Source organism: Theropithecus gelada, chromosome 9, assembly GCF_003255815.1.
Source record: "Theropithecus gelada isolate Dixy chromosome 9, Tgel_1.0, whole genome shotgun sequence".
Taxonomy (NCBI): domain Eukaryota; kingdom Metazoa; phylum Chordata; class Mammalia; order Primates; family Cercopithecidae; genus Theropithecus; species Theropithecus gelada.
The window spans coordinates 21,959,821-21,971,927 of NC_037677.1; the positions used below are offsets into that span (position 1 = coordinate 21,959,821).

At 35.9% G+C, this 12,107-nt stretch overlaps 1 protein-coding gene across 2 annotated transcripts in view; it reads left to right on the forward strand.

Annotated features, from left to right (window-relative positions):
* Positions 1–12,107, forward strand: part of ARMC4 (armadillo repeat containing 4) — a 192,593-nt gene that overhangs the window by 65,378 nt on the left and 115,108 nt on the right. The window lies entirely within an intron of this gene.

A 12,107-nucleotide genomic window follows, 5' to 3' on the forward strand; every position in this document is an offset into this window, starting at 1 on the left:
GTTTCTCACCTATTCAGCAAATGTATTTTGAGCACCTAGCAAGAACTGTGAACTGATGAGGGGAAGAGACAAGGATTTTAAGTGATGGTATTTTTCCTTATTGTCTAATTAGGAAGAAAAGACAATTTAAGAACAATAGAACAAAAATATATATAGAGAGAGATAGATCCATATATAAAGATATATATTCATATATTAAAAGATATGTATATATTCATATATGTATAAAGACTTATATCTTTATATAATATAAAGATATATATCTTTACTCCAAAAAAGGAGGAACCCAGTTGACTCAAAGCTGTTTTATTAGGGCTCTCCAGAGAAACAGAACCAACAGGAAGTGTGGGGAGATAAGGATGTTAGTCCATTTTCATGCTGCTGATAAAGACATACCCGAAACTGGGTAATTATAAAGGAAAGAGGTTTAATTCACTCACAGTTCCACATGGCTGGGAGGCCTCATAATCATGGCGGAAGGCAAGGAGGAGCAAGTCACATCTTACATGGTGGCAGGGAAGAGAGAGGAGAGCTTGTGCAGGGAAACTCTGCTTTTTAAAGTGGTCAGATCTCATGAGACTTACTCACTATCACAAGAACAGCATGGGAAAGACCTGCCCCCATGATTCAATTAACTCCCACTGGGTCCCTCCCACAACACGTGGGGATTCAGGATGAGATTTGGGTGAGGACACAGCCAAACCATATCAGGGGGCTTCATCTAACCACATTATCTTATAAACAAATCCTAACACCTCCATAACTCCTTTTGAATTTGGTTATTGGAACCTTAGTCTCCAGTGTTTCAGACACTAAGGAATACAAGTTGCATATGTGATTACTTTAAGGGAAGAATACTGGCTGGACTTATAAAACCATTTTCTAATGTATTTATGTTTTTGAAACTTGCTTTGCTATTCATTAGAATCTTATAAACACTTGCCAGAAATGGCTGCATGTATTTCTTTTGATCTTTGGTTCCTCTTTATTTTTTGCCTACCCATATCTACTTGTCCACCAGCTACCTCTGACGTTCTTTAAACAAATTTCCTCCTCTGCTCTCAGTTGGGCTCTGTCATCTTTTACTTGAACTACTGAAATGGGTCCTATTTGGCATCACCTCTAGCCTCCCCCTCCCTTTTCAGTTTGTTCCTGAACAACATTGACATTTACTTTTCTAAACTGCATATCTGATAATGTTTTCTTGGCCCACAAAACCCTGAGTGACTTCAATGCTGAAAGCCATTTTAATGCTAAGGTGCTTAACTTGCGATTCAAAGCATTTTGTCTTGTGGCCCCATTTAACTTCTCTGCTTTCATCTTTTATTTGCAAATATCAGTTGTCTGGAGTTACATTCTTATTTGTTTTGTTTAGTTTTTTTTAAGAGACAGGTCTCAGGCATTCACCCAGGCTGAAATGCAGTGATGCGATCATAGCTTGCAGCAAATTCAAACTCATGGGCTCAAGCAATCCTCTCGTCTTAGCTTCCTTAGTAGCTGGGACTACATCACCATGCCCTCTAATTCTTTGAATTTTTTTGTGGAGATGGGGATCTTGCTATGTTGCCCAAGTTAGTCTTGAACCCCTGGTCTCAAGCAATCCTTCTGCCTCAGCCTCCCAAAGTACTGAGATTACAGGTGTGAGCCACCACACCCAGCTCCTTATTTATTCCTTTACATTAAACACATATTTATTGAGCATCTTTTGTGCTAGCCACTGGATTTATAATGGTAACCAAACAAAGCTCCTGCTGTCATGGGGCTTACATTCTATTATATGTGTGGAACATTGACTATACATTCAATCAATAAACAAATAAAATGACTTCCATTGTGTTAAAAGCTATGAAGACAAGAAAACAGTGTGATTGAAAGACAGTGACTAGGTGGGAGGTGGTTACTTTAGCTCAAGCAGTCAGGAAAGTAGACTCAGGGAGGATGATATTTAAACCAAGACCTAAAAACTGAGAAGGCAGCTTGCGTGAACATCTCAGACAGGAATAGCCAACATGGAGGACCTGAGATGGAATTGGGCTTCACCTGAGACACTGCCTTAAAATTTTCAAGTATTTTTCATATAGAATTTATCATTGCCTCCCTTGTTAGTAATAATATTTTTGTATGACTTGATAGTCTGTGTCACAAATCATCTTTTAATCTTTCAGTGACTATTAACTTCTTAATAAATATACAGATGGTCCCAACTTATGATGGTTCAACTTAGAAATTTTTAATTTATGATGGTGCCAAAATGATACGCAGTCAGTAGGAACTATACTTCAAGTACCTCTACCACCATTCTTTTTTTCAATTTCAGTACAGTATTCAATAACTTACATGAGATTTCAACACTTTATTATAAGATAGGCTTTGTGTTAGATGATTTTGCCCCACTATAGGCTAATGACATGGTGGCTTGCATCTGTAATCCCAGTACTTTGGGAGGCAGAGGCAGAAGAATTGCTTGAGGCCAGGAGTTCAAAACTAGCCTAAGCAACATAACAAGACCCCTGTCTCTATAAAAAATGCAAAGAATTAGAGGGCGTGAGGGTGGAGGATTGCTTGAGCCCGTGAGTTTGAGGCTGCAGTAATGTTCTGAGCATATCTAAGGTGGGCTAGTCTAAGCTCTGATGTGCAGTAGGTTAGGCATATTAAATGCACTTTTGATTTATGGTATTTTCAACTTATGATGGGTTTATTGGGACATAGCCCCATTGTGAGGTGAGGAGAGTGTCTGCATTGAATTGTATTTATTGTAGATTAGAATTTACTCTTGCAAAGCCTCTACTTCTATTCTGTATCTCAGCTTTCATGATTTCTGTGTAAGTAATTACCAGGTTATCTAGTTGCCACCTTGAAATTCCTTCTAAATATTATCATTGCATTACTTTTCGAAATGGGTCTTTAAATTCTCATTAATGTAACTACTTTAAGCAAGTATTAGATTTATTGACTTTTCAGTTGTATCCATTGAAGAAAAGGCCAGAGAAAACAGCTATCTTCTTTTCATATTCTGACTCTTAAAGAATCTATCAAGTTTTGAAACAATAAAATGGAAATGAAAAAAAAAAGTCATTGATAAACAACAAGCCCGAAGGACTTGGTTGAGCTGGGGAGACAGACAAGTGAAGTGATAATTTTAAAATAGTAAAGTAGACGATGATAAGGCAGTAAACACTTATTAGTAATGCACAAAACTAGTTTGTGGGGTTTTATGAGTGGCTTGACTTCTAGTTAACGGCATGAAACCTACAAAAAGAGAGCAAAAGTAGAGAAAAAATTATATTCACACAAACAGGGGAATGGCCACAACTCCAAATTTTAAAATGTAAAACACATCTGCAAAATGCTATGAATTACTGACCCATCTGTAATATGCTGACTTTTAACACATGCCTCTTCAGATGTCAAGATTTCCTCCCAAATAAGTGTCATGGTCATTCGAAGCATAGTCGACCTTTTTTTTTTTTCTTTTTTTCTTTTTTAAGAGAGCAGGGATTAGGGGAATTGAATGTGTCTTGGAAGAGGTGAAGACTTTGCCACCAGAGACCCAGTTCTGCATTATGAGGCATCAGAAGTGGAGCCCTGGGAAAAGTCATATGGACATGTCATTTTGTTTTGTCTACAACAGCCTTCCAGCCCAGGGGGATTACTGGAGACATTTCGGAGTGAAAAGGGTATTAGAGGCAATGATTGCCAGATTATAACACAAAAAGAAGCTGTAAACTTTTAGAGATTTGGAGTAAGCCAGATTGACTGTTTGAATGCTCAAAACTGAGTGACAATGTGTTCTCAGGGTGAAAGGGATTGCAGGTTGTTGTGTGATTGTATTTGAGGTGATTCCATCACAAAAGCAAACAGACAAATTCAAATAACTTCCTTACAGTCACACGGCTGTTAAAACAGTATATTGTTTCTTAATAAGAGAGTCAAAAAATTATATAAAGTTTTTGCTTGCGACGGAGTCTCTCTCTGTCGCCTAGGCTGGAGTGCAGTGGTGCGATCTCGGCTCACTGCAAGCTCCGCCTCCCAGGTTCAGCCATTCTCCTGCCTCAGCCTCCCGAGTAGCTGGGACCACAGGCACCCACCACCACGCCCTGCTAACTTTTTGTATTTTTAGTAGAGATAGGGTTTCACCATGTTAGCCAGGATGGTCTCCATCTCTTGACCTCGTGATCCGCTGGCCTCGACCTCCCAAAATGCTGGGATTACAGGCATGAGCCACTGCGCCCAGCCTATTTTTTGTTTTTCAGAGACAAGGTCTCACTCTATCACCCAGGCTGGAGTGCAGTGGTGCCATCATTGTTCACTGCAGCCTCGAACCGTTGGGCTCAAGCAATCCTCCTCCCTCAGTCTCCCAAGTAGCTAGGACTACAGGTGTGCTAATTTTTTTCAAATTTTTTTTTTGTAAAGACAGGCTCTTAAGCTCCTGTCCTCAAGCAGTCCTCCCACCTCAAACTTCCAAAGTGCTTAGGATTACAGGTGTGAGCCACCAGGCCTGGTCAAAATCATAGATAGTTTTGCAAAAGATTTTATAAGGCAACCTAAGTAGTTTTAAAAGCAAGTAGTTAGAGCTGAGAAAAGAAATAGGATAATCATTGAACAAAAAGCCTGGATAGGAGTAAAAGAAATATAATAAACACAACTAAAAACACAGTCAGAAATGTGATGTGTAGGAAATAAAAAATAAAAATATATAAAAAGTTAATAGAAAAATGGATAAATATGAAACCCAAGGACATCCAACGTAAACGTATTGGTATTCCTCAAGAAGAGGTTGGAACCAATGGAATATGACCTTAAGTAAGGATATAACAGAAGAAAACTTTGCTGTGAGTCTTTATGTCAAAAAGACCCCAAGAGATCTTAGTAATATTGACACAAAATGACCAACAGCAACACATATCCTGATAAAATTACTTGCATTTCAGAAGGGAAAAAATAAATACATCCAGGCAAAAGAAGCAAACCATTGGCTTTAAACTCTGTATCTCCTTTTAATGTCACAAGCCATTGATTAAAACATCCTGAGAGAGAAAAACTATTGCCCGAAAATTTCATTTTAGCCGAGTTATCCTTCAAATGTGAAGGCAATAACATATTCTTAAGCATACAGGATTAGTGAATGTAGTGCTCTCTAGCTCTCCCTGCAAAGACTACTTGATGACAAAATTCCAGTCAACCAAGAAATTACTGAAAGTATTTTAAAATAGTAAAACTATGGCTAAAAGATACCAGTGGAAACCTTTGAATTCATTTAAATATTAAGCTAAGACAAAACAATGAACGAATCATCATTAGGGAGAGTCATCTGTATTTTATAGAAATGGATAATTATAATTTAATAATACAACTGACACAAATCAAAGTCATTTCAGGGCAGATGTGTAAGTATGCAAATTTTATCATCTTTCACATAAAAATTCAATAGACATGGCACAAAACATTATTTTATCTATCAATCAATCATCTCTCATATATTCATCTGTTTTATCTATCTGTCTTATCTATCCGTCAATCCTTCTATCTACCTAAAGACATAAAGATATATCCAGAATAATTTACATTAGCAGCTAGTGATTGTTATTTCAGTATGGTAGGATTTGGGGATTATTTGTTAATGCTTTGTATTTTTCTGTACTGTCTACATGATAAATATATGTCACCTTTACAAAATCAAATTTCTTATTTAACACCTTGTACAATCCCATTTTGTTCAAACGTGTAGTGTATAATAGCTAAACATGTGGATTCTGGAACCATTGCCTGCAATACCAGTCTCATCATTCTCCAACTATTTTTCCTTTGGCAAGTTGTAAATGACTGAGTGTCTTGGTCACCATATACATAAAATGGGGATAGTATGGTACCTATGTCATTGGGTTGTTGAGATGATTAAGCAAATTTATATATGTAAAGTGACTGACACATAATAAGTGCTGTGTGTAAATATATGCTAGTATTGTTGAGGTAGCAGTAGCTTCAATGAATAGAAATTTTAAAAGATAATACATAACTAGAAAATGAAAGTCAGATTGCTTAGTATGTATATTCATCTGTATAAGATGACTTTGTCTTTTGATTGTGTTTCTCTTCTATCAAGATATGTTATTTAATTTGCCATAAATTGAAACAAGGGGCCCTAAATGGTAAATAATTTCCATTAAACTCTCACCTGCAGTGAAGGAGCTTTGAGGGCATGTCATAAGACGTGTGAATAGGCAATGGATAAATCAGGCCTTTGTGTGTCATACTAATTTAGATTTTGTTTTGAGGTCAGTTGAGGATCATTGAAGGGTTTTAGCATTAATACTGGCAGAAAACCTTGTTAGGGGATCATCATAGGTGAGAGGTGAAGGTGGCTTAAACTAATGCTGTAAAATACAATGTAATAAAAATAGAGAAATTGACAGTTTAAATAAAGACCTATGATGGAAGAGAATGGATGGGACCAAGTGAATGATTGAACGTGAGTTACAAAGAATAGGGAGGAGTCGTAGATGATGTTTGGTTTGCTGGCTTGGGTAACCATATGGATATTGGTACCACTTACTGGTAGAAGATGGTTGAAGAAAGAGTGAACTTTGTGAGAGGAGAGACAAAGTTAACATGTTCATTATTATACCTCCATTGCCTAACCCAGGACAATGATCAGGGTAGGCACCTGACAAACGCTTATTGTGTAACGAATAAATGGTGAGTTCAGTTGTGGTTGTTTAGAAACTCTGAGGTTCCTATGGTACATCCAAGTGGTGATGGCAACTAGTCAATTGGGTATTCATGTCTAAAGCTTAGTTAGATTAGAGGGGTGGGTTGGGTGTATAATATTATTAATATTTGGTAACTGATGTCATGGATATATGTAAGAGGTTGTGAGGAAGAGAAACACAGTGAAAAGAGAAAGACAAAAACAGAAGCTTATTGAACTCAATCATTTAAGGAGAATGAATGGACACAAGAAAAAGTCTCGGTAAAGAAACTGAGAGGCATCAGCCAGAGAGTTGTGAGAGGAACTAGAAGAGTGAGTTATAGAAAAAACAGGCAAGAGAGTGTTTAAAGGAGACAAAGAGGTCAAACATGTTAAATTCTATAGCAAGGCCTGGTAAGATAAGGACTAAACTGCCCTTTTTTGTGCGACAAGGAGGTTAGTGAATCCTTTTGCACCTGTGAACATAGGCGTCCCACATGTGTTTTTATAAACACACTAAGTTTCAGAAAACAGTATTTTTAACTTTGATAAGAAATAAAACAGCATTACTCTTTGCATTATGTTTCAGGCATGGCTATTATTGCTAGATTTATAGAATTTACTACATCTCTGAGCTTTAAGTCTTACACGGTAAGGAAATGACAAATCCCTCTCTCCTATGTAAATCTTCTATAATTCATGGGTTAGGAACTTGTTTTAATGACTAGCCGCTTTATGTTTTAGTGACTTGGCTGTGGCTGTGGCAAAAACTTGGGTTGCATATCAGAATAAACATATAAACCCTTAGCACAGTTTTATTAACTTTGTGGAGTAGAATTCATAGCAACTCTCTTCCTTCACATATTTCTCAGTAAGAATAAGAAATATCATCTTAATATTAATAGTTTGGCTACTGAAGTAAAAGTGATTTTTATGAAACCAATGATTTTGCAAAACTCTATTGACTTTTTTCAGTACTCCAGACTACTTCTTTTAAAAACTCAGTATACATTAATTCATACTAATTATACCCTATGCCCCACCACCAGATCTAAAATGGGACAATAGGTATCCTGACACATTAAGTTTATGAAAAAGTAGATTTATGTGTGCTGAATTTTCCTTTCTTGTTTTGTAAGTATCAAGTAATGTCTATTTGATACTTACAAAATTCATCTGGAGGTAATTTGGCCTTCAAGTATATAAAATCATACCAACATTGCAAAAAACCATTAACATTTGTGTTTTGGGGAATAAATTTTCTGATAAAATATTATAAAATGTCAAACAACTAAAAAAATTGAAGTTAAAAACTTCAGAAATATCTATGATTTATTTTTCCACACCTCTGGATCTTTACTTTCTTTGTAAAAAATTTTTCGGCTAAATTTTACTTTGAAATAGCATTGGACTTATGGAAAAGCTGCAAAAGCAGAGAGACAACACAGAACACAGAATTCCCATGCCCTTTACTCAACTTCCCTTAACCTTAACATCTTACATAGTCATAGTACGTTTCAGAAACCTTCCATTATTCAAGTCCAGATTTTTGACTTTGAAGAATGTTTTAAAGGTTTCTTCACATGAATTTTGTGGGTTTTTTGTCCAGTTAATTCCTAAGTATTTTGTCCTCTTTGTGGATTGTGGAAATGTTTTTTTTTCCACCTGCCATCATGTGGGCATACTGATTGGTTGTATTTAATGAGCTCCACTGAATTCTGTATGATAATTCTATATCCTGCCACCTTACAGAATTCTCTTATTGGTTGAGTTCCTTTTATTGTTAAGTCTCCAGGCCAGTGTTTGATAAACTATGGCTTATGGGCCAAATCTTACTCTTATAAATAAAGTTTTATTAGAACGTAGTTACCATCATTAATCTATATATTGCCTTTGGCTGCAATTGTGCTACAATTACAGAGTTGAGTAGCTGTGGCAGAGATTGGATGGCCCACAAAGACTAAAATAATATCTAGCTCCTTACAGAAAAAATTTGTTCACCTCTGCTCTAGGGTTAGAGAAAGTGTTACTTTTTTTGTTTGTTTGTTTGTTTTTTAAGTTGGAGTCTTACTCTGTCACCCAGGTTGGAGTGCAGTAGCACCATCCCAGCTCACTGCAACCCTTGCTTTCTGGGCTCAAACAATTGTCCTGTCTCAGCCTCCCAAATGTTACACCTTTAAAATTCTTATTCTTTAAATTGAATTATCTCCTCTAATTTCATTAGCTAATTCCCTAGTACCTTCTTGAATAGTAATGGTAAGGGAGGAGACCACCTCTCATATTGTCTTATGCCCAATTTCTGCCTCCAAAGAAAGAAGAAGTAAAAACTAAAAGGCAGAAATGAAATCCACAAGCAGACAGCCCAGTGCCACACCCTGGGAGTGCTAGTTAAAGATGGATCCCTGACCTAATCAGTTATTTGCTTAAAAAAGGCACTGTGAAGATCCCTGTTCTGTTCGGTTCCTTTCTAATTACTGGTGTATGCATCCCCCAGTCAAGTACCCACTGCTTGCTCAATCGATCACGACCCTCTCACACGGACCTGTGAGCCCTTAAAAGGGACAGGAATTGCTGACTCCAGGAGCTTGGTTGTTGGAGATATGAGTCTGGCCGAAGCTGCCGGCTAAATAAAGCCCTTCCTTCTTTAACTCAGTGTCTGAGGGGTATTGTCTGCGACTTGTCCTGCTACAGTGGAGATAGGGATCCTCTTTGTCTTGTTCCTAATATTAGTGCGTATGCCTCTAGTGTCTCTCTATGAAGTAAAAGAGTAACCTTAAGTTTAAAGTGTATGTATTTTATCATATTAAAATTATCTCTCAATTTCTATGTTTAAAGTGTTTTTTGTGTGATGGCTCATGCCTGTAATCCCAGCACTTTGGAAGCCCCAGGCAGGAGAATCACTTGAGGCCAGGAGTTTGAGACCAGCCTGGAAAACATAATGAGGTCCTGTTTCTACAAAAACTTTAAAAATTAGCTGAGCATGGTAGTGTGCACCTGTAATTCCAGCCTCTCAGGAGGTTGAGGTGGGAGGATTGTTTGAGACCAGGAGTTTGAGGCTGTAGTAAGCCATGGTTGCATCACTGTACTCCAGCCTGGGTGACAGAGTGAGACCCTGACTCAAAAATAATTTTTTTTAAAGAAAATGTTTTTATTAGGATTGGATATTGAATTTTGTCAAAAGCTTTCTGAGCATTTGTGGCGACTGTGCTCTATATGTTTCATTATGATTTTTTCCTTATTCTTATTAATATAGGGAATTATTAATGCATTTTCAAACATTGAACTAACCTTGCATTCCTGGAATAAGTCTCACTTAGTCATAGTGTACTGTTTTTCTTAATGTGATGTAGGACTCTGTTAGCTAATATTTAGCATTTTTATAATAGTATTCACGAGTGATGTTGGTCTATAGTTTTTCTTTTTTCTGTTTTCATTTTCTGGCTCTTTATCAAATCTAGTTATCAATGTTATACTTGCTTCACAAAAGGAATTGGGAATTTTTCTTTTCATTTTCAATACTCTGAAATATTTTATTGAGCAATGGGACTACCTGGGCTTTGAAGGTTTGTTAGAAGTCTCCTATGCAATTATATGGACCTACTGTGTTTTAAAAAATTATTTAATAGCTTTCTCTAGTTCTTCTATGGAAACTGGTCTATTTATGCTTTTTATTCTACTGAGCTCAATTTTAGAAATTTGCATTTTATTAGGAAATGTTCAATTTCCTTTAAACTTTCAAATTTATTTGAATAGTGGCCTACAAACTAATCTCTTAATGATGTTTAAAGTTTGCCTGGTTCAATGGTTTTTTTTTTTTCCTTGTCATTTTAAATTTTTGTATATGTGAGCTTTATTCTGTTGTTTTTTTTTCTTCCCAATCAAGTTAGCTAATATGGTTTCTCTATTTTGATTTTCTTTTTTCTGAATATTTTTTATTTTATTAACTGGATGTGCTGTGCTTTTATTTTCCACCACATACATTTCTGCTTTTATCTTTATTCATTTTGGTTTCTTTTGCTTTATATTGTAGCTATTTTTCCAATTATTTTCATTCTTTGTTAAAATAATAAAGGTTGCTTATGTTATAAATTTTCCTTTGACATTACTTTAAATGTACCCTGTAATTTTGATGTGTAGTACTTTCATTATCATCATTTTTAGAAGTATCTTAATTTCACTTTGTATTTCCCTATTAGCCCATTTGCTTAATAGAATTAATGAGAAATTTTTGTTTAAATTTTTTTTTAACTACACAAAGAATTTTACTTTTTGCTTTTGTAAGATATTTCTCATACTACATTTTGATCAGAGTGTGCTGACTTTTTGATTTCAACTGTTAATGAAGCTTATTGATGCTTTCTTTATGACTTAATAGAAGATGAATTTTTGTGTTTTATGGGTACTGGGATTATTTTTCTTTCTTTTTTTCCTTCCTTCCTTCCTTCCTTCCTTCCTTCCTTCCTTCCTTCCTTCCTTTCCTTCCTTCCTTTCTTTCTATGAGAAAGGGTCTCTTTCTATCACCTGGAATGCAGTGGTGCAATCATAGTTTACTGCAGCCTTGAACTGGACTCGATCTATCCCACCACCTCAGCCTCCCAGGTAGCTAGGACTACAGGTATGTGCCACCAGATCCAGCTAATTTCAAAAATTTTTTGTAGAGATGTGGTCTTGCTCTGTTGTCCAGACTGGTCTTGAACTCCTGTCCTCAAGTGATTCTTACACCTTGGCTTCTCAAAGCACTGAGATTACAGGTGTGAGTCACCATACCCTGCTAGTGCTTGGGATTCTTTATCAACAGAGTGTAGAGTTTGATGTGTATTCTCTAGATCTACTTTATGTTACTTATGTTTTCTATCTTATTATTTTGTGTGAATTTTATCTATCTTATGCTATAACTGCTGTATAAAATTCTCTTACCATTAGTGCACTTTTATCTAAATCTTCTTACATCTTCTATAGTAGGTGCTGTATTATTTCGTGCATAAATGTTTCTAATGGTTATGAATTATGACTTTTGATATTTCAAGTGCTGTTCTTTGTCAGGTTCAAAGTGTTTTGGCTTGATTTCTACTTTGTCTGATAACAGAATATTTATCCCTGCTTTCTTGTTGTTTCCATTTCCTTCTTACTCTTTCTGAATCACATTGTTTTAGATGTGCCCTTGCATGCAGTATATAAATTGGGTCTTGTTTTGTGAGTCAATTAAAAAGTCTTTGTTTTAATGAGTTAAATGTATTAACATTCATTGATATGAATAATGTTTAGTTTCAACAATGTCAATTTTTTATAATTGTATTTTGCTATAAGATTTGCAGTCTTTGTTCTTTAATTTTTTGTTCCTTGCTCTTTAATTTGTGTTCTTTAGAAAGGTTTGCATTTTTGTTCTATTGTTCTAGTGGTTACCTTTGTGCCTATAAAT